At 48.5% G+C, this 27,707-nt stretch overlaps 1 protein-coding gene across 1 annotated transcript in view; it reads left to right on the top strand.

Moving 5' to 3' along the window:
• Positions 1-27,707, top strand: part of NAV2 (neuron navigator 2) — a 496,240-nt gene that overhangs the window by 26,738 nt on the left and 441,795 nt on the right. The gene's annotated exons all lie outside the window — the stretch shown is intronic.

The raw sequence follows: 27,707 nt of genomic DNA, 5'->3' as shown, positions 1-27,707 counted from the left end.
CTCTCCAGCTCATGCTCTGTTCTCTCTGTCTCTCAAAAATGAATAAACATAGGAAAAAAAAAAACATATTCTTTGGGTGAGGTACACTGTGTGCACTGAGAAAAGCACAGAATTCTGGGAAACTTCAGAGAGAGGCTCCTAACTCACCCTAGAGAACTAAGGTATGCTTCCCAGAAGAGGTGATGCCAGAGTATTACGGGATAAGTAGATATTTTCTGGGCAGAAAAATAAAGAGAAAGAGGTTGTAGGGAGAGAGCGCACACTTGCGAAGGCCTATTGGCCAAGAGAACAGGCCGTGTACTAGCTGGAATTTTCCGACTGCTGTAACAAATGTCCCCAAGTGTCAGTGATGTCATACAATAAAACTGTTCCTTGTTCGTGGTGTTTCTGATTGGGTGGTTCTAGATGCTGTCTTCCAAACAATGATTCAGGGACCCAGGCACCTTCTGTATGTGACTCTGCCGTCCTTGAGAGCCTCGTCATTCATCACTTCTAGCCATGTCCCTGGGAGGAAGATGAAGTGCCTTTTAGTGAGTACATAGCACTATCTCCATCAACCTGTGTGAAAAATTTCCAAGAGTTGGAGAAAGTGGGAACAAGTTATACAATGGCGTGGCAAGAGACGTGGTTGTATTGATAGGCAAGACCACAGCGTGAGGGTGAGATAAGCCACATGACCTGAGACGAAACCAAGAGTTGAGTGCTTAACCGACTAAGCCACCCAGATGCCCTGAGTCATCAGAAATTTTTAAGCAGGGGGTGACATGATCAGATTTGCTTTTTAGACCAATTACTTCAGCTGCTGTGTGGAGGATAGATTGGGGGAGAGAGACTGGGGGCAGTGGAACCAGCCAGAGAGATATTCTGGTGATCCAGGCCATCTTACCTTAAGGATAGTGGGCAGGTGGGGGTTGGAAGGAAGTGTGGGGATTAGAAGTCGTCCTAAGAGGCAGTCTGGGTCATCGATTGGCATCCGCATCGCTGCAAAGCCTCAAATAGCTTTCGTTTCCGTATCTAGCTCAATGGCTAATTGAACTTCATGCTCATGAAATTATAGTCAATACAGAGCAGCTTGTCTGAGTGCTGTTTCCACCAGCCTGAATCTCATCCATTAGCGACCAGTCAATAGATTTGGACAACACATTTGCTAGCTTTTGCAGGAATCAGACATGTTTGTGTTGTTCTCTGAACATCTGTGTCTTTCTTCCTGTCGTGCTCTGTTCTCCAGGCCAGTTTCTCAATACCTTTGTCTGCCCCTAGAGAAGCAAGGACTTGCTCTTGAGTGTCAGGGGGAAGATGGAGGTTTGCTTGCCTTTGGTAAGGGGCTCTGGGTCCATGGCTCTCTATTCTTTGGAAGGCCCCCTAAAACTCAGGGGCACACCACCAAGAAGAGGCCCTGTTGCCCCCAGTTCTTGAGTCCAGAAGGCTGCCCTTTTGCTTCGTGCTGAGTGAAAGAAGAGATCCAAGTCCCTACAAGCCGTTCTTCTCTTGAAATCTTTGAGTCTTTTACTTACTCTGAAGGGTGCTGGAACTTTAGGGTGCCTCACACCTTCTGGATTAAGATACAAGACCTCGTCCATTCAGACCCACTTGGCAGAGACCCACACGTTGTGAAAAGTGATGAGTTTCCTCTTGAGAAAAGGGGGTTTTAGCACTGGAGATTAAAAATATTCCAATGGGAGGGGTACCTGGGTGGCTCAGTCTGTTGAGCATCTGACTTCAGCTCAGGTCATGATCTCGCAGTCTGTGAGTTCGAGCCCCGCGTCGGGCTCTGTGCTGACAGCTCAGAGCCTGGAGCCTGCTTCAGATTCTGTGTCTCCCTCTCTCTCTGCCCCTCCCCTGCTCATGCTCTGTCTCTCTCCCTCTCTCTCTCTCTCTCTCTCTCTATGTCAAAAATAAACATTAAAAAAAATTTAAAAACAAGTTCCAATGGGCCAAATGCTGGTCCCAGTGTAGCTCATCCTTTCCAAGGTAAGGCTTCTCTGAAGTAGCAGGTGAAAGAATTTCTGAGCCTTCTTGTTTCTGTCCATCCAGGAGTTAGGGTTTGATCTCCTGGCCACATGAAGGACCATGCACTTCTAGCTTCTGTGTTCCCTGGCTACTGGCCCTGTGTCTGCCTTCCACTTCTGCACACCTGTTTTGAGTCCCAGCTTACCTCTGTGCTCATGATTCCCTGACACTGTTCCTTTCCCCAACCCAGCCTACCAGTGCCGACACATGTAAGGTGATCTGGGGCCCATCGTAACTAGTGGGAGTTTGATTCTCTTTGTTTCTAGGAGACTTCTTAGGCTAGACTGGCAAATTGGCTTTTATTTCAGATATAGACTTCTGATGAAATAAGCACTCATTTATTGAACACTTATTGTGTGCTCAACATTCTGCACATGGTACTTTATCAAATCCTCACAGTAATCCTGGGAGGTGCATAGAATTATCCCACTTGTAAGGCACGGTTACAGGATTGTGTGCTTCGAGTCCCCTTTTCCAGGAGTCCCTTCTGCAAATCCATGTGGTTTCAGCAGGAGCTACCTGACCCCACCCGCTGAGCCCACATGAGTGATCCCAGGGTGAGCACTTGACAATGGCTGAACCAGTTCCTTCCCTAAGAAGTTTGGTGTTGGGACTAAAAGAAGGAAATCAGTTTCTCTCTCAGTGTCTGAACAGTAATGAGTAAAACACGGGGACCTTCCATAGCCATGCTTTCTACCACATGAACCGAAAAAAACAAGCCTTGGGCTTGAGAAAGCAGAACTTTCTGGAAGCAATAATGTGGTAGAATAAGATAGATGTGGTGGAATGAAACAGACCAGGATTTGAAGCCTCGCTTTGCCAGTTACTACCCATGTGGTTTGGACCAATAATACTAATATTATCTAACGCATATTGAGTCCTTACTACGTACCAGGCGCTGTTCCAAATGCCTTATATGCAGACTTACAAACACTATCCCTTTGCCCTCACAACAACATAGGGTAGTTTCTATTATCACCTCACAAGGACACTTTTTACCCATGAGGACACAAAGGCCCAGCATAGTTATCAGAGTACCTGAATGTGTACAGGTGCCTGGATGCATGTCTTGAGCCTTAACCAACCCATCTGGGAACAGAGAGAGTACTGGCCTTTGTGCAGGAAAGAGTTAAACACAGCAGGCTGAGACCGCTCTCCTTATGAAGGTTGTCCCTTGTCAGGTGGATTTCTGGAGGGCTCCCGCTATTCCTTGAGAAGGGTGCCTCACTGTGCTTAAATATTTGGGCAAACAACATGGCTTTTGCTTGATGACCCCTGACAGGTCTCTACCTCAGCTCTGTTGCCCTAAGGAGGGGAGGAAGTGGATTCACTGCTTTGGAGAGGGTCTGGTCACCAGCAGTGCCGATGAAACAGACGCTCTGTGAGTGCCCCCAAATAGGGGGCGTGGCCTGCATGCTGGCCCCTGGCGTCCTTCCACTGCCACCCCCATTACTGTTTTTATTCCTCCGATAACTGTTCTTTAGGACTGGTATCCCGCATCGAATGGCAAAATACTTCTACACATTTTCTCAACAAAGGAAGTATTTATTTCAAGAGGTTTTCCAGTTTTTAATAAGGTTGTGCACGGAGAGGACACTTACCGTTGCTGTGTTTTTAGGCTGCTTCTCTGGGAAACTGAGCGCCACAGGCCCACAGAGGCTGAGGTAGCTGATAGAGGCCTTCGTGGTCTCCTACTTTCTCCTCAGAGGAGGAAATGGGGGCCCAGAGGAAAGAGATTTTCTGGGTGTCTCACAGGTGGCCCACAGCAGAGTGAGACCTGGCTGCAGGGCTGGCCACAGGGTTCCCACTTGTCCTAATGGAGCCAGGGGACCCCACACTGACCCACCAGCCTTGTGTGCGCTCAGAGAGGTAGAGTAGAAAGTGGGAAAAACACGGAGAAAGGGCCCAACCATTGGGATCCCCTCTTAGGAATGGGCAACAGAGTATAAACATTCAGTTCCATCTAAGACCTGGTTGTCAGCCATGGGATGACGAATTTGAATTTGGTGGGGCTGAGAGGAAGGAGGAAAGGCAGCTAGTGGCTTCCAGCTTGTTCATCAAACCCAGCGTGTATATGTAAATGAAGCTGGGTCTGTAAGCGCCAATAAAAAAGACAGAACCCACTAAGCAAGTTATGGAATTCAAAAACACCATTTGGGCTTGAAAACATCTAAATGGTTCAGAGCAAAGTGGGACTTGGGGCTGAAGTTCCCCGTTTAACAAATTCCATGTCATAACTCGGTCACCTGGAATGGTATTTCCCAAAGTAGAGCTATTAATAGGAGGTGCTCTGGGAAGGAAGGTTGCTTTGGTCGATACGTTTAGGTAATGTACTCGTCGACAAAGTTGAGTGGGAATCTTCACTGCAGGACTTGTGAGAGCCTGCTCATGTGCATTGTGAAACTCCAAGAGAAGTTTCCGGCAGAGTATTCTAATATATACACACACATACGTATGTGTTATGCAAGTATCTGTAATATATATACGTATATACGTGTATATATATGTATGTATATATACGTATGTATATATACGTATATATACACGTATATATATACATATGTATGTATATACATGTATATGTATACGTGTATGTATACATACATATATATGTATATATATGTGTACATACGTATATATGTATATATATACGTATACACACACACACACACAGCATTGCCCAGATGCATTCATCCAAGGATCTCTTGCTGTGCAGTATCTTATGGGGTCATCATTTCAGGGCTGCCTTTGGGAAACAGAGTTTTAGATGGTGATATCCCATTCCCAAGACCTAAAAGAACAGGGATAGGGTTTAGCCAGCCCAGTTTCCCCGGGGCCAAGTGGCAGGGCTATGACCTCAGGGATACAAATGCAGGGTTCTTAGCTTCTTGTCCTTTGGGGATTCTCTGAACTTGGATGTGTTGAAGTCTACCCGGGTGTCACACTTGTGAAGGAACATTGTGACTCTGACAGAGTTCAGCACAGCCAAAGGAGAGCTCTCCCGTGACCACTGCTGACTATCGGGCCATAGGCAAGTGGACCCTGGAGCTGGTCAGCTCGCCATCTCATGCGAGCAGGGACTGATGACCTCCCGGTGGGCCAAGGATCCATTTAAACTCTGGCTAAGATTTCACGGAGGTCTCTCCCAGCCATGGGCTTTTTGAGTGTGGGTAGTTGGACTTTGTGAATTGACTGATGACGGCATTCCCAGTCCCCTGACCTGCTACGTTCAACCCATCAGCAAGCCCATCACTTCTATCTACAGATGAATCTCAAATGCACCCTTCTCGGTCCTCCTCCACTGCCCTGTGCTATTTCAGGTGACCATCACCTTGTGCCTGGAGTGCCGTAGAGTACTTCAGTACTGCCTGGAGTACTGTGGCCTCTTAGCTGGTCTCTCTGCTTCTCTTCTTGCCCTCTTTTAGCCCATTCCCCTCAGTGATGATGGAGTTAAGCCTCTTGGAAGAAGGACACCCTCCTCACCCACCCGCAAAGCCCTCCCTGAGCAGACACAGGAGGCTCTACGCTCGCTGTGTGAAATACAGCTGCCTCTGCTCCCTGCGTGGCAGGTCCTTCTCACCCTTCAGGTTTGGGCTCGGATGTCACCTCCTCAAAGACGCCTCTGTGGTCACCCTATCTAAACGAATCCAGCCTTCCAGCCCCACAGCTTGTACTTACTCTCTCTGTGTTTCAGAGCACTTTGTCTCCTTCCTGGCACTTCTAATAATCTGAAATATAAGTTTTATTTACTTGTAACCCCACCCATCTCCCTCCCCATCCCTCCCATTTCCATCTAAAACGTAAGCCTCCTCGGGGAGAGACTGTTTTGTTCTCAGAAAAGTGTGTGGCAATTTCAGGTTGAATTAATGAATTAGTGACCACTTTATGTGTGTTGGGGGGCAGAAGGGGTGGCAGCGATGGGGGTTCTCTTGGTTGTGTACCATAGGTGAAGAATGTAAGCCGGGAGGATTCCCCTGGAGCTCCCTATGTCTCCACTGTCCCACAAAGAGCTGCACCTGCCCCCCCACCATGACTTTCCCATTCATACCACACACACACCCCACTTCGAATATCAGCCAGGCCCACCCAGCAATGCTCCTGGGAGAGGGGCCAGTCCACGAAAGTTCTGGAGTGTTTCATCAGACCTGCAGCAAGAGACAAAGCCCTTTCTTTTCCTCGGTGTGACAATTGCTCAGTACAGGGTTAGGAAATCTTCTTCCCTGGAGGGCTTTTTAAGCAGAGAGATTCTCGTCCTTCTGGGGTTGTGTGGAGCGAGCCGACTTCCGTCTGGAGATGGCGAGTGAGACAAGCTAGGGCCTTAGATGACCTCAGGAGTCAGGAATCGAAGGCTCCGTTCTTGTCGGATCTGGCGTCCCACTGCTGGGCTCTCCCTGGCTCCTAACCGATCGCTCTGGCTTCTTCCTCTCCACCTGGGCTCTGGATGCACCAAGGCACCGTGCACTGAGTTGACGGCTTTGATTAAGCAGCTTTGATCTCTGTTGAGCATCTCAGAATAATATCTTTGCTCTCAGCATCTGTGCCAATTCCCAAAATAGTTTAGCCCAGGCAAGCAGGAGGGGGGCTGGATTGCAAGTGTATTATATGAGAGATTTAAAAAGAAAAGGCAGCTGCAAACAGTCAGGGGTATGTGTGTGTGCCTGTGAGTGTGTGTGTGTGTGTGTGTGTGTGTGTGTGTGTGTGCGAGGGCTCATGTTAATGTGAGCACCCAAGGCCCCTGGGAGATGATTACCATGCTACCAGTGTGCACCGGCTGAGAGAGCGGGCACCTTGCAGCAGGGAGCCCCTTGAACCAAGAGGCAGTCTTGTTGGAGAAACAAAAACATCAAAGGCCTTTGCTTCTATGTACTTGGCTTTTGCTTGTTTTCACGAAGACATTCGGAGATGGTGTGCCAGGTGGCGTTCTGCATGGCTGTCCGTCTGGCGTGGGCCTCGGATGTGTGCGTGAAGTGGGAGTCACCGTGGTTTTCAGGTGTGGGTCCTGGGTGCAATCGTATGTATGCCACAGTATGGATGTGTCCATGCTTCCGAGGGTGCGTGACATGTTTGGGCACATGCTCACCGTGAAGTTGGTATTTAGCCACCTCCGGGCAGTTAAACACACAAATGTGTTAGTGTCTCGGGGTGGAAAATAGGTGCCCCATCTGTATGCACGGCGATGCCTCCACGTGTGCCCTGTCATCGCGGGGATGAGCATGTGGGTGCCTGGGGCTGTGCGTGTGCACGCAGACATCCGTGGAGTGGCATGCTGGGTGGTGTGCATACCTACACGTGTGTACTGTCTGTCTTTTGGTGGCTTGGGTGTCCTGGAGGAGGATGGTATATGCACACAACAGAAGGGTGCATGTGTGGTTGTATTTGCGTGGGGTGAACGCCAGAAACGGATGCGAGGGCAAAGGTGTTTGATCTCAGGGCATTTTGAACTGTAAGTCATTATTTTTCCCCCTTTGGTGCCCATCCCCTGGGAGCCTTGTCCTTGTCTGTAGCTCCTCCGCATTCACAAGTGGAAGAAAAACATCTCTATTTGAGACCCTTTGTTCCTCTATAGGAAGCATTCCTCTGTGCAGGGTGTTGCTGCAAGAAGCCTTTGTTCCTATGGTGGCCACAGGCCAGTGGATATGAATTTATGCATCTAATATAACCTCTTGTGGTGAAGGCCTTTGTACTGAAGCTGAGAGTTGTGGGGGCCAGGAGGCAGGCTGTGGTCTAACATTCCTTCTGATCCAGCCATTTCATGTGGCTTCCTTTGCTCAGAGGATCCCACAGCTATGGGTCACGAGGCAGCCACGGAAGCTAGGCCTTTGCTGGAACTAGAGAATGAAGCTCTGGGAGGGAGCAGTCTGCTTTCTAGGGCCATTAAGGGGTCTGAGCCTACAGGAAGAGGTCCAGAGATGGTTGGGGTCATTGGGTTTCAAGCTAAGGGGAAGGTGTGCGTGACGAGGTAGTAAAGGTGGGACCAAAAAGGTCCCAAATTAGGACAGATGGGCCATTGGGCCAGGGCAGACTATAATCAGAGCACTGCAAGATGAACCAGTTAGTGGCATTATGTGTACCCGGGGCGGGGGTGGGGGGCGGGCTTGACTGAAGGCCCCATCTGCTATTTCTCAGTGGTGGTTGCAGGGAACACTCTATTGGGAAGAATTCTCAGGCCAAGTGCATTATTATGGGGAAAGATGATGATGGGTATATTAGTTTCCCATTGCTGCTGTAACCAATTACAGAAATTTGGTGGCTTATAACACAGAAGGTTATTCTCTTCCAGTTTGGGAAGTCAGAAGTCCAACACGGTCTCGCTGGGCTGAAATCAAAGTGTCAGGAGAGCTACATTCCTTCTGGAGGCTCTAGGGGGGAATCGGTTTCCCTACCCGTGTCAGAGTCCAATAGCCGGTCATATTCCTCGGTGTGTGGCCCCTTCCTCCGTCTTCAATGGCCAGTGGAGTCTTTCACACTGCATCTCTCTGATACCGACCCTCCTGCCTCCCCCTTACAGGCATAAGGACCTTTGTGTCTGCACTGGGCCCACCCAGATCATCCAGCCACAAGATCCTCATATTAATCACAGCTGCGAATTTCCTCTTGCCATGGTGCATAGCACATTCACAGAGTTCAGAGATTATAATGCAGACATCTTTGAGGGGCCATAATTCTGCCTACCACAATAGGGATAGATTAGTAATGTCTGCCAAGGCCCTGGTAGGAGTTTGGGGTGATAAGAATGCCAGATATTCACCATCTCTAGTCTGGTAGCCGATTACACATCAAGTTGGATGAGGGACAGTAACAGGCTGGCGGGGGTGAGGGGTGACAAGAAGAAAAGGGGACTGACATTTATTGAGCCTTTACTCTGTGCCAGGCCCCTGCTATATGACTCAGAGGCACATCTCATTTCATTATCGTCACAACTCTTTGGGTAAACCGGTAGCTAGTATTTTACAGTGGAGAAAACTGAAGCCCAGAGAGGTCACGGGACTCACTCGAAGTCACCCAGCTGGTAAATGACAAGGTAGAAATGCAAAACCAAGTCCTTTTTTTTTTTTTTTTAAGTCTATTTATTTATCTGGAGAGAGAGACAGAGAGGCAGAGAAAGGGGGAGAGAGAGAATCCCAAGCAGGCTCCACACTGTCAGCACAGAGCCTGACATGGGGCCCGAACCCATGAACCTGAACCCACGAACTGTGAGATCATGACCTGAGCTGAAACCAAGAGTCAGATGTTTAACTGACTGGGCCACCCGGGCGCCCCGAAACCAAGTCCTTTAAAGTGGGGTTGGCTGCAAGGGCAGTGGTGCTGTGCCGGATGGCTGACTGCACCTGACACAGAGCTTTCCCCTGGAGCCTTGCCCACCTTGCAGAATATTCCCGAGCTGTGCAAGTGGGCTTGAGTGAGAGGCCAGGGCTGGGAGCTTCGGCCCCATCAGCAGAAATGCTCATGGCCTCTATAGCAAACGTCAGAAAACGCACACCCAGCATCTCTGAGTGTGACTTTGCGTGAACGTGGTTTGCGTTCCAATTGTCTTTATTACCGACCTCGAGGGGCTGCGGAGTGAAGCTGGCTGAGAAAAAAATGGACGTGTGGTGTGGGAGCTCTGTGTTTTTAATACAAATATTCTAATCGGCACATCAGGACTATTTGAAGTGGGGCAGAAGTGTCCGGCAGGCTGGCTTCCTCCTGCCTTTTGTCCTTTGTGCGGACAGGGTTGGACAGCCACACGTGGCAGGCAGGGATGTGGATCTATACGCCATCCAAGCTGAGGGCCTGTGGTGGTCCGTACACATGTTTAGAAGGAATCACAGACAACAATTTGCGAGTAGTGGTTATGCTCTGGGCACCATGCTAGGTGCTTTAAATATAAAATCATTAGGGGCGCCTGGGTGGCTCAGTCGGTTGAGCGTCCGACTTCAGCTCAGGTCACGATCTTGCGGTCCCTGAGTTCGAGCCCTGCGTCGGGCTCTGGGCTGATGGCCCGGAGCCTGGAACCTGCTTCCGATTCTGTGTCTCCCTCTCTCTGTGCCCCTCCCCCATTCATGCTCTGTCTCTCTCTGTCTCAAAAATAAATAAATGTTAAAAAAAAATTAAAAAAATATATAAAATCATTAATCCTATTCAAAACACCATCAGGTACGTATCATTGATTTCCCCCAGTTTGGAGATACGGAACATGAGGCCCAGAGAGGTTGAAGCACTTGCACAAAATCACACAGCTGGGATGTGGCAGAGCCAGGACTTGAACTGAGGCGTCACTCTGTAGCCGTGTCTCCCCCCAAGTACTGAAGGCCGGCACTAACCCCCTCAAGCCCGAGCCTCCAGAATTTCTGAAGGATCTGCCGCAGGGAGGGGGTGGGGGCCTGGGAGATGCCAGCCTCTTCTACGCAAAGCAGAGGCAGGGTAGGAGACGGCACTTTCCCTCCGGGTCTCTGGCTTGAACTGCTGTAACCGGCCGGCCGCGGGTCCGTGGTCTGGATTGCCCCGACACGGTTCCCATAACAAACTGCCCTCAGCGCACGAAAACCACAACCCTGAGGGGGCTGAGGCCGAGTGCCCACACACCCTCCCATGTGTGCGTCTGTCCACTGCAGCAGACCCGGGTTGGGATCTGTCGCTGGACTCCCAGTAGTCACGGAGAAGCAGGCACCGTGCGTCAGCGTGGGGAACGGTCCTCGGGTCAGACCCAGGGTGAAAGCTGCCCTCTGCTCTCTGAAACGTCCCTGCCCCCTCCGTCCCCACCCAGCTAAGACCTTAACTTCGGCGCAAAATGAGCCTGTGCTGGACGGCTGGCATCTGCCCTCACCGCCAATGGCACCAGCCCCATCTTCCATCGCCGTTATGACTATGAGGCAGGCAGCCGGGCCCCTTCTACAGACAAGGAAACTGAGGCTTAAGAAAGTGAAATGACTTGTGTCGGCAACAAGTAAGAGGCAGCAGCAGCACCTGCTTCCAGACGTCCCAGCTCTCCAACCTGGATGCCCACCACACCTTGCTGTCTCTGTGGCCGGTTCCCGTTAGGGGCTACGCCCTGACCACTGACAGGTGTGGAATGGATGCAAAGTCAGACCTCCTGACCCACCCTTTCCCGAAGGGGGAGAATGAAGGGGGAGAAGCGGAGGTGGGCCCAAGGGGCGGAAGGGCGAGGGGTGGGGTGAGCTCTGGCTCTTCCTCCTGTGTCTGCTTCAGGGAATGTTTGGAAACTAATGGTCACGGAGCACCTCTTGTGTGCCAGACACAGTGTAGGGCTTTTATGTTAATCCACCCTCCCCGCCCCCCCCCCCCCGCCTCCACTGCAGCGAGTTAGAGTATTAGTCTCATTTTACAGAAAAATGAGAACACGGAGAGGCTCAGGCAGTTTAATAGCTTCCTTGAGCATGCGTGGGGCAGAGGCTGTCTGTGAGGGAGGGCGGCCGGGTTTGCAGGGGTGTGCCAGAGAAGGCTAGTGCCTGTGCATGAGAGCCGGTGGCTAATTCGTTAGGAATTTCATGAGCTACTTGTTCAAGACAGTTGTTGTTAAAAGTTCAATTACATAACCTGTCGATGAAATTCAAAGTATTAAAAACAAAGGTAATAACTCCAAAGTCATCGCGCAAATCGCTTGCTCGATAACTTTACGGGTCTGTATGTGCTCGAAGTTATTTACGTCACCTGTTGCACTGCGATGGGAATACTATTTAAAATACTGTACAGAGGGGAGCGGGGCTCCTGGCTGGCTCAGTCGGTGGAGCATGTGACTCTTGATCCTGGGGTTGTGAGTTCGAGCTTCATGTTGGGTGGAGAGATTACTTAAAAAATAAAATCTTAAAAATAAAATAAAATACTATCTTATGGTTAGTTATGCACATTTCTTCCCAATGCCACATTCAGAGATGTCCCATCAGTAGCTTGAAATCAGCCACGAGTGGGTATTCATACCACAGAAATAAGCAAACACTCCACAGGCACCTGGGTGACTCAGTTCCCTGGGAGTCCGTCTCTTGATTTTGGCTAAGATCACCAGATGGTGGGATCCCATGGTTCGTGGGATCGAGCCCTGCGTCGGGTTCCCAGTGAACCGCATGGAGCCTGCTTGAGATTCAATCTCTCCCCCTCTCACACTGCCCCTTTCTGTGCACTCTTACTCTGTCTCTCAAAGTAAATAAACTTTAAAAAATTAAAAAAAAAAAAAAAGAAAGGAAAAGGCAAACACTCCAAATCAGGGCTGTTTTTATTTTTCCTGGACATCCAGCTGTTTACCATTTACCTGCACACCACTGCCCGATAGCCCTCAGCTGTGTCATGTTTCAGGCCAGCCCAGTCATCCCGAGGAAGGAGCCTATGGTCACGAGTCTGAGTAGCCCAGTCCCCACTGAGGATGGCTCTTCGCTTGGCTGGGAAGTCGTTTTGTCCCACTGTCGCTGCTGATGGGCTAAGATGTGTGAGGGAAGACCACTCCTCGAGAGTGGCTGCTGATGGGGCCCCCTGGGAGGTCACTGGGGTGTGCTCTTTCCACTCTGCTATGGTCAGCCTTTAGGATTAGACAGGCAGTGCCAAATGTGTGTCCTTTGACCATCGTGCCCTGGCAGTAACCCAATTCAACACTTGTACAATTATTAACTAAATGCAGAGAAATCAGAGAAGACAGAAAAGTCAAAAGGAAATAGAAATGACCCAAACACCCACCATCTAGAAATAATTACTGTTAACATTTAGATATATTTCCTACCTATCTTTCTACATGGTTGGTGAACACTTTTAAAAGATGATATTACATGTATGTTTTATAACTGGCCTTATTTTCATTGCACATTGTATTATAAGCATCTTCCCATGTTAATTTTTATGGTATTTGTCTTAGTGGCTTAGTGTCTTAGTGTTGCATCATATAGACTTATGGACGCATCCTGTTTTAGGGCATTTAGGTTAATTCCCGTTTTTCTCTAGTAAACACTGTGCTAGAAGGAACATTCTTGTCGCTTAATCTTTGTATGTCTCCTCTGGATAAGTTCTCTAGAGTAAGACTGCTGTGTTAAGGGACATAATACCCTCCAGTATTTGCATCTAGTCAGTGGGTTACATGTTCCTACCCCTTCCGCCATTTAATTTGAGATTGAAACAAAGAAGTCTAAGGGATTTTAGCATGAGACTATAACTCCTGTTTTTAAAAGTCTGTGGAGGATATATTGTAAAGGACGCTTACAGTTCAATAAGAAGGTAAACAATTACAGATAAAAATTGGGCAAAATATTTGAACGGACTCTTGACCCAAGAAGATGTACGAATGGTGAATAAGCACATAAAAAGACACTCAATATCACTGGTAATCAGGGAAATGCAAAATAAAACCCTAACGAGATGCCTCCACACAGCCACCGGAATACTTAAACACAAAAGTGTGATGGATACCAAGTGTTGGCAAGGCTCTGAAGCAACTGGAACTTTCTTATGTTTGCGAGTGGACGTGTGAAATGATGCTACTACTCTGCAAAATAGTTCAGCAGCTCTTGGAAAGTCAAACGTCTATTTACCACGTGTTACGGTTTGAACTGTAGCCCCCCCACAGAAGATATGTGGAAGCCCTAACCCCTGGTACCTATGAACTTGACCTTATTTGGAAATAGGGTCTGTGCAGATGTAGTCGAATTAAGACGAGGTCATTTGGGTGGCCCTAACCCAGTGTGACCAATGTCCTTAATATAAGAAGAGGGAAATTTAGCCACAGACACACAGGAGAGAGTGCTGTATCATGACACAGACGAAGAGGTGAGATGGCCCAGGAAACAGAGCCTGAGCTGGAAGACGAGGCTGCCGGAAGCTGGAAGATGGAAGAAAGACTCCCCGAGAAGGTTCTGAGGCAGGGCCCTGCCGATACCTTGATTTTGGATTTCCAACCTACAGCTCTGTGCGCAACAGATTTCTGTTGTTTTAAGCCCCCCAGTTGGTGGTACTTTGTATGGCAGTCCTAGAAAACTGTATACACTTGTGACCCAGAACATCCCTGCCTAGGCACTTAACCAAGAGAAGTGAAAATACTGAGTTACACAAAAGACTTCTTTACTTACATACGAGCACAGCAGCTTTATTCGTAATAGCCCCAAATTAGAAACAATCCAAATAGCCAGTAAATAATGGATATGCAAATTGTGTTATAGCCACACAATAGAGCACTAGCCACAAATTAAAAGGAATAAACTGCCAATACGTGTGCCAACATGAATGAATCTCAAAAATATGTTGAATGATAGAAGCCAAACAAAAAGACCGCATAGCGAAAAATTCCATCCATGTGAAATGCTAGAAAAGACAAATTTAATCCTTAACGACTGAAAGCAGAAGGTGGAGCTTTTGGGGCGATGGAAACGTCTACATCTTGAGTGGGGTGGCGGCTACACCGTCACATTTAAAAAACCCATGATGGGGCGCCTGGGTGGCGTAGTCGGTTAAGCGTCCGACTTCAGCCAGGTCACGATCTCGCGGTCTGTGAGTTCGAGCCCCGCGTCAGGCTCTGGGCTGATGGCTCGGAGCCTGGAGCCTGTTTCCGATTCTGTGTCTCCCTCTCTCTCTGCCCCTCCCCCGTTCATGCTCTGTCTCTCTCTGTCCCAAAAATAAATAAAAAACGTTGAAAAAAAATTTTTTTTTTTAAATTTAAAAAATAAATAAATAAATAAATAACCCATGAAACTGAACACGTAAAGTGGGTGCATTTTGTTCTACGTACGTAAGTTATTTCTCAATAAAGTCGGCCTGAGTGGGAGAGCTATTTGCCCAGGGTCACACGGTTCTGATGGCCAAGAGGGAACATGAGTCCCGTTATCGGAGTCTTAGTTCAAGACAGCTCTTGGGAGAAAAACACCATCCCACCGGGTTTGCTGTGCGAAGCCCTTAGGTGTGCTGTATAGACCCTCTTGACACGCTTGAAAAGCTTTTCCCTGGAAGGCATTCTTTACAGCTCATCGGGGAGGATGTCTTTTCTCAAGGGCCCTGTAAGAGCACAGAAATGAAGTAAGAGCTTGACTCAAGCATTTTCAACCTGCCAGGCCCCACCGGGGGAAGGGAGGCTCAGGTGCACTTCCCTGTGGGATGGAGGGATGAGTAACTCTGGGACGTGTTGCGCACAGTGGGACACATTGTGTGGCATATACACAGGACAGGCTCGACTGAATATCCTTCACTGCGCACCTCAGCAGGCCACTGTGACTGCACAGGCGCCCACACAGCCCTGAACCCCCGCTGAAGAGTATGGCTGAGAGGTCAAGAACCCCCTTTCACCCGATGCTTGCCGGGCCTCGGTTTCTTCATCTGTAAAGGGAGCACGTGATACGACTGAAATTTCACCGAGAAATAAGTGAGACAATATCTGTGGAGCACTGAACACCTCGTGGCATAAGGTCAAAGCTCCACATGTGGGGACCTGTTTTACCATTTTAATTGGCATTACCCTTCTGGCTTCATTTAAGAGTCTGCGGATGATCCAAAGGAGAAATGGAGGCGGGGAGACTGGCTGGTTATCCGCTCTAGGCTTCAGAGCGAAGACGGGGCAGATGGCAGCTTTGACAGATGGCATCTGTTTCTAGAAACCATTTCTGGCAAGATGAGTCGCAAAGCATTAACAGGATATGCTTTCTTTCTGACCTAGAAGGATGAGTGTCTGGTTAGGCCAGATCCTGGAGGACCTTGAGTGCCGGGGTAAAGGCTTTGTTTTGTATTCCATGTACCGTGTTGCAGTGGTGGACCACAGAGCATCCTGGAGCAAGGAGCGACCGGGCAAAGATGAACCGAGGATATCAACAAGTCAAATGAAATTTACTGGGAAAAATACAGTCTGTGTCCCTATGATCTCAGCTCACAGAAGCCTTCATCCAGAGTCTCCACCAGGACCAGGGGTTCTGGGAGGGAATGTTTGGAGGGGTCTTGGCTGGGCAAGCACTCTTTGGGACCAGCTTCCTCCTGGGGCTGCTCTGGCCTGAGCAGGCATGGCTGAGCCACAGGATGGGTTTCTGCTGGAGCCCTGGGTCACGGCAGCCCCAATCCCAGCCCCAATCCCCACCTGCAGAGGTGCCCAAGAAGCAGGCCGAGGATTGGCAGCGAGGGGTGTGTGTGCCTGCACATTTCTCTGAATCAACCGTGATGTGAGTGCAAGACCAAGCTTCCTGCAGACCCTGAACATCCTTGACTGGATGTGCTTTTGGGTTTGTGGACAGAGAATTACTGGTTTTCGTCTCCTTTTTCTCTTTCCCTCCCTTAACTTCCCCAGTACTACATGCATGCGACAACCAACAGCATCCGTGTATATGTGGTACAAAGCAGAAGCGTGGCTTCAGCCTCCATGCTTGCCCTGGATGCCCTCCCCCCTCCCCCCGCGCGGGGGTAACCACTATTAACAGTTTGGTGCACAGCTCATGCATTTACATGCATATATGTCCATATCCAACTATAGAGCTTTGTTAGCATAAATGGAACCATCCCATACAGAGCGTTCTCCACCTTGCTTTCTCGCTTGGCAGCTTTCCACAGCAGCATATATAAATTCACTTCTTTCCTTCTGATGGAAGCAGAGTATTTCATACTTTGCACGGACTATAATTTCTTTAACTAGCTTCCTGCTGATGAGTATTTATGCCATCCCCACCTCTTTCGAGACTACAAAGCATGGGTTTTTCTTTGCAAAGCTCTGGGGAAGGCAGGAGGCCGCCCGGCACTGAGCCCTAGCTCTGCACAAGGGACCTCCTCGGTCATCATCTTTTTCTTTTTCCATGCTCTGCTTCAGGCTCCCCCTCGTCTCAGCCTCTCCTGCCCTCGGCCTTAATAACATGTGACACTTGGCACAAGAACTACAGAGCCAAGGAGGAGCTCCACTCTGTCTCTGATGCGCTGTGTTTCTTTAAGTGCTCTTGTTAATGTTCCATGATGGATGGCGGTGAAACCTGGGAAATGTACCAGCCTGGATTCTTAAAGTATCTGCTCGTGCTAACTTAATGTATTCATTTATTCAGTGTGACAGTAAAAGAGGGGAAAAAAAGTACTGTGAATGCAGAGGCGAGCTCCAAAGGGAGGTAAAGGAGGACAAGAGGGAGAACATTAACATTTATTAGATCCATAGTGAGTGCCAGGCATTTTAGATTGTGCGCTCATGAATACTCCTCGTGTACCCAGGATGTTGCTATCGATATCCTCATTGTGCGGATGAGAAAACTGAGGCGCGGCCACTTGCCCAAAGAACTACAGACAGGCAGAGCTGGGATTCAAAAGCTAGACGTGCCTGGCATCACCTCACGCTTTTCCCATCCAACTCTGCCGCCCTGGGTGCCGCATTATTGGAAGACATCAGAGATAATGAGGCGTGACAATAATAGCGAACACTTGCTGGGCGCTTACTACGTGCCAGGCACCATTCTAAGCCCACGACGTGCATGAACACATTTCTGGTCGTGGGAGGTAGTGAGCCACTCTTGTACCCATTTTACAGACAAGGAACACAGGCTGAGAGAGCTTATGTAACTTGCCCATGGTGACATAATCCTAGCTAGCAGAGCTGGGACTTGAATCTGAGCAGGTTGGCCCCAGACCCTCTGGATGACCCAACAGGACAGACCTTTAGAGGGGATTGCAAAGATCAGACGGCAGCTTCCCATTCCTCTGGGCTACTGGCTGGAAAGATTGTCCAGCTGCTCTCCTGGTTTCTAAGGAGTCAGGAGTCTGATGGGGGCTGGGGGGGGGTGGTTACCTGGAGAAGACTTCTCTGAGTAGGGGCTCGAAGGTGTCAGTGGCCCTGCTGCACCCTGGTTATCTCACATCACCGTCTCCAGCTACCTTTCTCTCCAAATAGCAAACAAATGACAGAAGGCAGAGCACAGAGGGACTGTGTGGAGGCACCAAATTTCCAGGGAAAATGGCTGCAGCAGCTGCAGAGTCGATTCTCAGGGACGAAGTCCCATCCCCCATCTCAGGAGAGAGTCTATCTTACGTGTTTTCATGGAGCTTTGCACTGTACTGGACTCTGCAGCTCAGCATTGATCTCACAGAGGGACCCGAAAATGCAAAGTGCTGGAGACGGGAGGCAGCTTGGTTCATTTGGGGAACAGAAAGAAGGCTTCTGTGGTGAAGTGCTGTGAGCAAGGGAGCCAGACTGGGCTGAGACTTGCAGGCTGGGATTTCCCTCCAAGTTGGAAGGGAAGACGTCGGGGGGGCGGTTTGAATAGGGGAGCGATTTTATTTGCTTCACGTTTTAATGTCAAGCCCCTGGCTGCTGAGGAAGTGGACAAGAGAGGAAGCAGGGTGACTTTGTCAGAGGCTCAGTGCTTCCCAATATGACTCGGGCACCGGGCAGCACCCACCTCACCTGGGAGTGTGCTTGAAACGCGGACCTTCAGGCCTCACCCCAGACCCACTGACTCGGAATCAGAGAGAAGCACTGCTCTAGAGAGAGAGCTGATGGTCTCTGGACTGAGGTGGGGACAGGGGAGAAGCTAAGAAGTGATCAGATTCAGGCTGTATTTTAAAGGTAGGGCGGACAGTGTTTGCTAATGATTTGGGTGTGGGGTGTCTGGCAGACAGAGGAATTACTGGCTGTCACCTAGGCTTTCAGCCTGAGCAACCGGGTGAATGGAGGCGCCATTTACTCAAGATGGAGAATGCCAGGGAGGGAAGGCCCGTGGCGGGGAGGGGGACACCTGAGTTGTGTCTTGACTGTGATACATCTGAGACACCCTCTAGACACCCAAGTGGTGCTGTTAGCTCTCCAGATCCAGAGCTGAGGGGAGAGGTCAGGGCTGGGGATATAAATCTGACTGTAAGAAATCCATGGGGAATTCTCACAAGTATGAGTAGAATAGAGTAAGGCCAAGGACTGAACCTAGACTTTCAATATTTAGAGTCAGAAAAAGGGGGAGAGCCTAGGGCAGATTAGGAGAGCCACCATCATGGCCACTCCTTTTTAAGGACATAACTTACGGCAGGTGCATAAGTATGTTGTTAGCTTGTTTGTACGTCTCCACTGAGCAGGTAGAACTTGTTTTACACATCGAATATGCAAAAAGGTACAAAAACAAGTGTGAGGTTCAGAGAGGGTAGGTATGGAGCTGAGGATCTGAACTCAGGTCAATTTTCAATGTCTGTGTTCTTTTGACTCTATGCCCCCATCCGGGGCTGATCTTCACGTGGATTCTATGTATGAGGGAAATGCGCCTATGTCTGAATTGTTGCCCATTTCCCACCATCCTGTGCTGCCCACCCCCGTAGGCTCTCTGAACGCACTCCAGTCCTGTATCCCGAGAGGGCCAGGAACACGTGAGTTGGTGACAGCAGACAGGTTAGACCAGATGGGGAGGACCTTGCATAAAAGACGGTGCTCATGTCTCTCAACACTCAAGCAAGCTTCATCGGCTGCCCTGAGGCTCCAGGGCAGGCAGGAAGTGAGGAAGGGAAGCATGAAGAAGAGCCGGTGTTCCAAGAGGATTAGACAAACAATAGGTCCAAACAATAAGGCCTCCCCAGGGAGAGGAGCCCAGGGTAACAGAGCAGCTTTCTGGATACATCATTAGATCAAGGACAGAAGCACTGAGTGGTATATATTAGATCTGGGGCACAGCCGAGGACTTGGACTGGGAACATAGTCCAACATCAGGTATTATTAATAATGAAAGCTACTACTATTTACCAAGCCCTTACTGTGTGCCAGGTACTATGCTAAGGACTTTTATATGTGCTACTGACATTTAGTCCCAAACAATAGCAGCAGAGTTTTTACTCTGTTAGACATTATGCATTTGTGAACTCGCTTCATTTCCGCAAGTCTATGAGGCAGATACTGTTCCATTTTACAACTTAAGATGCCTGAAGTACAGAGAAGTTGAGTAGCTTTCCCAAGGTCGCACAGCCAATAAATGGCAGAACTAGGATTTGAACCTAGGCTGTCTGACTCCAACTTTAGGCTTTTAACTGCTACTCTATAGTGAGCACTTTACACAGAGAAACTCACTTAATCATCATGACAACCACATAGGTACCATTATTATCTTCATTTTATATATGAGGAAAGTGAGTCTTAGAAGGCTGTGTGATTTGTTCCAGGCCACATAGCTGGGAGGCAGGGGAGGTGGATTACGGATACCCAAGTCCAAACTTTGAACCACCAGCCATAGCACCAGAACCATGCCACCTGGCCAAAGGTGGAGTCGGCAAAGAGGATGCTTCATGCGGAGCCCTTTGAGCATGGAAGTCAAAGTCCTTGAATCCCTTACTGAGGATCAGATGGGCTCTAGCACCAATGACCCCAGCAAAGTGCAGATGTGGTCTCTTATTGTCTCACAAGAGCTAATTGCACTCGTTCTTTCCAACTCTGCATTCGCTGCATTATGTTGGTTGCTTAAAATCAGCTACAGTGGGAGTGATTACACCATGGAAATCAGCAAGTGCTACAAATCAAGGATTTTTTTTTTTCCAGAGAGCCGATGTACCAGAATACCACTGATTAGACTTGAGCTGACATTTACAATCAAGTGTGCTCCGTTGGGGCCAGAGGAGGGTTGTGGAGTCAGAAAACCAGGTACATCTCTCCAGTGGCCCTAGGGGAGGCAGAAATCAGTAAAAACATTCTATAAATGCATACCTAGTGTTCAAGAGTGCTCTGTTGTCATGAAATTAGGCCATGAAACTATATCAGTGACTTTTAACAGACACGCCTCTGATCCTGTGAACCTTATATAGTCCAGTGGGTAAGATGGATTAAAAAAAAGGAGAAATGAAGAAATGTAAGCATACATTTTCAAGTTGTGTCATCGTGAAGGAAATAGAGGAGAATCTAGTTGGATAAGGAGGTAAGGAAGGCGACTGTAAGGGGTTGGACTTTAAACCAGAGATCTCTGGGATGAAAAGAAGCCAGCAAGACCCAGGAGACAGAGGAATGCATGTGAAGTTCAGGTGCTGGGAAGAAACTTGGCAAATGTTGGAGGCCAGCTCAGGTGCAGTGGGTGGTGGGCGAGGGAGAAAAAGAGCACAAGATATGGCTAGATGGTGTCCTGTGCACCATGGGAAAGGGTGTGGTGCAGTGGGAAGCTATCAGAGAAGGGTTTTGGGTGGGAGTTAGGTCAGGCTGGCGACATGTTTCGGTTTCTCGTAATGAAAGAATGCCTTTGGTGTGGGTATGGAAAGTAGACTGGCGGGAGGGTGTCGGAGCAGAAGGAGGGAGATCTCTTAAGAGGATATGGTAGGGATTCAGGCAAGAGACGATGGCAGCCTGGACTAGATGGGGACACATTTGAGATGTATTTCAGGAGGCAGAATCATTAGAACAAGCTGATGGACTGATATGGCCTTTAAGGCGAGAGAGAGGGTAGAAACAAGGATGTGTCCCTGGTCTAAAGCTCAGTTTCCTTAAGACACTGAAGACAAGAGGCCTGAACCAGACTCCCTGAGTTCAAATCAAGACCATCCCTCTTCCTAGCCCAGTGGCTAGTGACTCAAGTGACTCAACCCCCAAGGGCCTCCGTTTCCCCATCAATAAGATAGAGTTCTTCCTTCACAGGGTTGTTGTGAGGTTTCAATGAGTTATTTTGGATAACGTGCTTGATATAATACATGAATACAGCGAGAACTATGTGAAAAAAAGAATTATTGTCATTATTATTAGTCTATTGATAGTTTTTCTGTCTGCCATCAAGAGATTGAGTCTTGCAAGGCAAACAAGTCTTGTTTGGAAAGAAAATGTTCTGGAGTGAGTACCGCAGGCGTCCCTCTTTCCCTGTGTTTGTGTTCCCTTCCCCTGCGTGAGTTTGGCAGGAGAAGCTGTTCAAAATAAACACAGGTCCGGTGCCCCAGAAAATATCAGGTTAGGCAGCACAGCAAAGGCCAGACACACACCCCTGTTGGACAGGACAGGAGCAAACAGGCTTGCTTTATGCTGACCTCGCCAGCTCGCTGCGTCCCAGGGGCTGCCCAGCAGGGTGGGCCACTTTGGCAGGTGGGGCCATCATCTGCAACTCATCACCTGTGTTGTCTGGTCCCTCTGCAGGTGTGGCATGGAGTGAGTCACCACGGTCATTCACCACTTCCTGGCCTGGACATTGTGATTCACAGGCTCTTGAACCTGATATCCAGGCAGCAACAAGAGGTGGGGTCTGGAAGAAAGCAAGTGGACAGTGGGCGACAGTGCAACTAGGCTATGTCAGGAGTAATTGGAGGTCTGCAGGGCCCTGGGGAGGAGAGAAAGGCAAGCACATGGGGGAGGGGATGGCAGATCCTAACCGAAGCCGGAGATTCCCAGCTACCTCCAGCCTCAGACGCCTCGACTCAGGGTTTCTCAGCCTCCTGGACCCATGTCCAGCCTGGAAGATTTGGACAGGGCATGTTACAAAAGTGATCAGTAACTCTGCTTGCTTTCTAAATGTAAAATGACAATATTGAATATAATTTCTAAACCGTATATGTCTGCTACACGGTTCTGATATGAGTGTGAAGGGGCGTGGCTCCAGTAGAGAATGGAGAGTTGCCTTCTGATTATGGTGGTGGTAATAATAGCCATTTTCTGTGCAAATCTCTAATAACTGAGGGAAAACGGAGCTTTTACGCAGTATCAGTCTTTTCTTTTAAAATTGTAAAATGTACGTAAGGGGTGCTTGGGTGGCTCAGTCAGTTACGCCTCCAGCTTTTGATTTTGGCTCAGGTCAAGCTCTCACGGTAACGTGGGTTCGAGCCCTGCATCGAGCTCCATGCTGACAGGGAGGAGCCTGCTTGGGATTCTCTCTCTCTCCCTCTCTCCTGCTATCTCTCTCCCTTGCCCTCAGAAACAAATAAATAGAACTTTAAAAAGATAAGTTAACCCGTCACCACCATCCATCTCCAAAACTTTTTATCTTCCCAAACTAACACCGAACCCATTAACCAATAAACTTCCTACTCCCCCACCCCCACTCCTAGCCCCTGGCAATCACCATTCTACTTTCTGCCTCTGTTGATCTGACCATTCAAGATACTTCGTAGAGGTGGAATTATACCATATTTGTTCTTGTCTGCCTGTTTCATTTAGCACAGTGTCTTCAAGGTTCATCCATATTGTAGTGTGGTGTCAGAATTGCATTCCTTTTTAAGGCTGAATAATATCCCACAGTATAGCCCATGGATATACCACATTTTATGTATCCCTTCACCCACTGATGAACCCTTGGGTTACTTCCACTCTGGGGCTGTTGTTGCAGTGTGGGTCTTGAGGCTAGGTTTGATGACATGATTCGAAGTCAAAACAGCCTATAAAGTAAGAGGCGTGAGTATCTTTTGTTTGTGCAGTGTTTTTAACTTGTCCGAAGGCTTTTGAAACTAAGGTGTGGCAGAATAGGAGTTTGAAGGCCAGGTGGGCCTGGGTTGTGATCCTGGCTTTGTCCCTTACCAGTTGTATGACTCAGCACAAGGTCCTTAGATGTGCTGTGTCTCCGCGTCCTTATGTGCCAAGCAGTGAGGCGATTATGCCTGGGATGGACAGTTATTGTGACAGTAAATAAGAGAGCAAGTGTGAAAATGTTGAGCAGAGGTCCGCCACTTGTATTTAATAGATGCCATTGTTAATTTCATGTTATTTCATTTCATCCGTCCGATTCAAATGAGAATTTGTGGTTAGATAGGGTGTGTGACATTTGTCTCATATAATGGGTAAGGACACGAAAACAGTTGATTAATGGCAAAGGTCAGATTGGAACCCTGTTCTCCTGTTTGTCACGTGAGGGATGATCACGGAGCAAAGCACATTTAATTACATGTCAAACCCCGATCGATTGCCAGGGCTGCCTGGAATGTAGTTGAAGAGTTTTGTGCTTGGTTAGCAATGTCTGCCACAGGTATGGGAATGAGGACTGGGCCACGGCAGCCGCATACATGTCTCCTACCTCTGGCCTCGATGATAGTTTCTGGCATTTTAAAAATCATTATTTTTTAAACTTCTGAAGGGAAGGAACCTCTGCTGTGTATTTTTAAAAAAACATGTTCATTGCAAACATAATAGAAAAAAAAAATGATTGCATAGATGTTAGATTTCTAGTTTGCCTACCATCAAAGACCAGAAGGTTGTTGTCCAAAGCGATTAAGAGCAATATTATGATTGGCAGCTGATCCCACGCCAGAAGGGTACTTGCTGTTGTCAGAGTCCCTCTGGATTTCAGAGTAAAGAGGCAGCCTTCCCAAGGAGGCCTCGTTTCCCACCCACACTTCAAGGATGGCCCCAGGAGCCAGGCAGTGGGATGGTCTGATAGAAACTGATTGGTAAGATCCATCGTTGCATGTAGGATCAGACAGATCCCTGTGTCCTCAGGGAAAGAGTGGCGATTATCCTTCCACCTGCCTTTCAACCTTTCAGACCCCAAGTGAGCCTCATGGCCCCTGTCTGTCCTTCCTGCTAGCCACCATGTGCCAAGTAGCTGCAGGGATGTTGTGTGACCCTGCGCAGTTGGCACCCCAGAGGCACCGGTCAGTCCTGCCCTTGAGCCTCCTTTCCATGTAGTCACGTTCTGGTGATGACGCTGTACCATTGGCTCAGGGATTCCCTTTGTGGCACAAGGGTTCCGTACAGCAGCACCTCCCTGCATCAGCCATGCCTGAGACACTCACACCCGAAGTCCAGTGGCAAGCGGACTATGCATTTTGGACCTTCCCTAGCCTGGTGTGCCCTCCTCTGGCTGCATTACTGCCTGATTTCGTGTACGTGTAACCCGATGCCAGCCGGAGCCCTCTCCATTCACAGGGCCAGACACCATTAGCTTGAACTCCACCTTCCATACCCAGAGGAAAACCAAAGGTCTCCTCAATTTCAGTCAGTTCCTGACTGGGGTCCTGGTAAAAGAGCCATTGGCACAGTCGCCTCACGTCACACGCTGTTGCCTCCTTAGTTGAATGGTCGTCTTCCCACATGCCCGTGTTGATTCTGCATCATATTTCCGGGTTGGGAACCCCGTCCCTTTCACACCAAGCCTACGAAAGCATATGAAAAATTTGCTGGTGAGACAAAGAAGGGGTACGTATTTCAGAAATGTGTTAGTTTCATATTGAATAATGGGCACTGTGTGTGATAAATAAAAATGACAAAAGCTGACGTTTATGGGGTGCTGATCATCATAGGAGGCACCGTGTGAGTACTGTATATACATGACCTGATTTGATGGTCTCCATCACCCTATGGATTAGACATATTGTTATGCCTACTTTACAAATAAAACGCAGGCTTAGAAGGGATAAGAAACTTGTTCAAGATTACACAGCCTGGAAGTAGCAGGGCTGAGGAGTCAGACTCAGGCAGTCTGGTTCTAAGCCTGTCACCCCAACTGCTCCCCTGGTCTCCAACCTCCCACTCTGACTGGCTTGGATTTTTCACTGTCTGCTTTACCACACAGCTCTCTAGCCTCACACCAGCCCCATAACAGATTCTCTTTTCTTCCCATTCTCAGTCCTCAGCCGCATCTCCTTCCTTCCAACTGAGCATGAAGACTCCTGTACTTTCTCCTTGTGTTATTGAGAAAAATTCTAGGCTCCCCAGCCCTTTGTTCCCAGCCTCCTCTTCTATGTCAGATTCCATCAACGTTCTCGGCAGAAGAGAAGGCTTTGTGTGTAATCGCATCCACACACCTTTGAGGTTAGGGGCGTGGACTCATAATACGCACGTTTTCTGCTACGAGGCAGGGATGACAAGTGTGTGGCATGTGGCTACCACTCCCCGCTCCCATACCCGTGGCAGACATCACAAATTAATGACAGCACGCCTTCCTGTGGAGCTTGGACGCAGTTTCGGTACCCACGGCACAGAGCCCCAGCAAGCCATCGCCAGCTGATCTGGCCAGTTGCATAAAATGAAACCTGCTTCCTTCCCTCCCATCTGGCAAAGCCATGACTGTACAGAAATGAGACCAGGCTGCCCTTCAAAGGGAAAGGCAAAACCCAACTTTAGTCATTAGAAGAGACTGGACTTGAACGATTGGCCTTCTACTGGCCCTCAACTCCTTTCTCTGGCCTCTCTCTTCAGCCTAGTCTGTTTTAGTTGAAGGCTCTTTTGGATGAGAGAAGAAAGTTGACTCCTTGTCACATGGGTGCACGTCTCACAGCTGGGTAGGTGCCAAGGATTTCCTGTAACAGTATGGGGGCAGCTATGAGGACTCCAAACTGAAGCCAAACCAGATTCGCCAGTTTCCTAGCACTGCCTGAGTCTCCCTGTTGCTATCTCAGAGTCTGTAGTGGTCATGTTACATGTCCGATCCTGGTCATGACTGGTCTGCAAGACATAAATGAGGAGCTTGTGAGTCCAGCCTTAATTTAGAGCCATTTAGAGAAGCATCCCTCCCCCCGCCCCCACCACCACAAGTCAAAGGGTTAACCAGAGAAGTGAGTCTCCCAGAGGAGAGTGAGTCTGTCATCCTTAGATGTGGTAAGCTTTAAAAAAGGGTGAATTATAGAACTCTGAATCTCATTAGAAACTGAGAGCCAGACAGCATTCAATTCTTGAGCTTTAGTTTGCCTGTGTTTGAACCAGTACATCCCAAGAACTTCAAGATGCCAGGAAGCTCTTGCCATGGAAGAGAATGTTGGCCTCCACCTGCCCAAAGAAGGAGGAATTGATGAACATTTATTGAGCACCTACTGTGTGCCTGCAACGTACAAGACATATTTATATCCATTCCCACGTTCAAACTTCAGAACAGTTAAATGGGGGATAGATTATCCCTCCCTCACACAAGAAACACCTAGAACTCAGAGAAGTTAAGGAACTTGCTGAAGCCACATAGCTTGTGAGTAGCAGAAATGGAATTCAGATCCTTGTGAATGCATCGCTGAGGCTTGAAAGCGAAAGAGCTTATCACCTGTATTTCCTGTGGGGGCTCGTCGGGGAGAGGCAGTCCCAGGCGTGAGAGGCTGAGCTGAAGGACTGAGCAAAGAGAAAGCCATTGTGGAGACCAGCACCAAGAGAACAACAATGAGCACTTAACCCCAAGAAAACCAGAGGCATGCTTGCATCCACTCCAGGGACAGCAGCTCCTACCTTGTGGCTCTTGGAGCTCCCTGGGCTGCAGACGACCAGCTGGGGTCCTCTTTCTCTTCAGCTCATCATTACCCAGGAGTCCCTTTGGGCCTCTGGAGCAGATGCTGTTTTCAAGGCTGGGAAGGAAGTGGGGCAGGATCTAGGGGGTGGCTTCCTGACACCCTGCTCATGGCTGACGAGCCAAGAAGAAGCTTGGGGCTTGTTCATTCTAAGGAACTGGCCCTTTTGTAAAATGAAGATATATTAATATTTACCTGGAAAACTTGTCACTCATATTAAAATCAATATATGTAAAAGACTTAAGAGATTACCGATACCCCATTGCCCTTACTGTTATTATCTCTTGATTTCTGATTCATTAAGATATAGATTTGAGGATAAATCTATCTCAAACATCTCACCATCAAAAGTATTTATCATCCCCTCTGGGAAGAGCAGAAAGGCATGACAAAATCAATTTAACAATGAAACATTTGGCAGAGTGTTCTCATCACTGTTCTTATAAAGAGCTTTTTTTAATCAACCAAAGTATAGTATGTGAATGTATTTATGATCAATTATGGGCATAATTGAAGATTACGTCATCCCATGATTATGAATTGCAACCTAATTTCAAAGAATGAAATAGCAGCAGCAGCAGCATCACCATTATCCCATCATCACTATGACAGTCTTCCATCTACGGAATTGGACCCTCCACATGCCTACA

Source organism: Panthera pardus, unplaced genomic scaffold (assembly GCF_024362965.1).
Source record: "Panthera pardus isolate Hobbes unplaced genomic scaffold, ASM2436296v1 HiC_scaffold_12, whole genome shotgun sequence".
NCBI lineage: Eukaryota > Metazoa > Chordata > Mammalia > Carnivora > Felidae > Panthera > Panthera pardus.
Note: the sequence above shows the minus strand (reverse complement) of the source record. Positions and strands in the feature narration are given on the sequence as shown.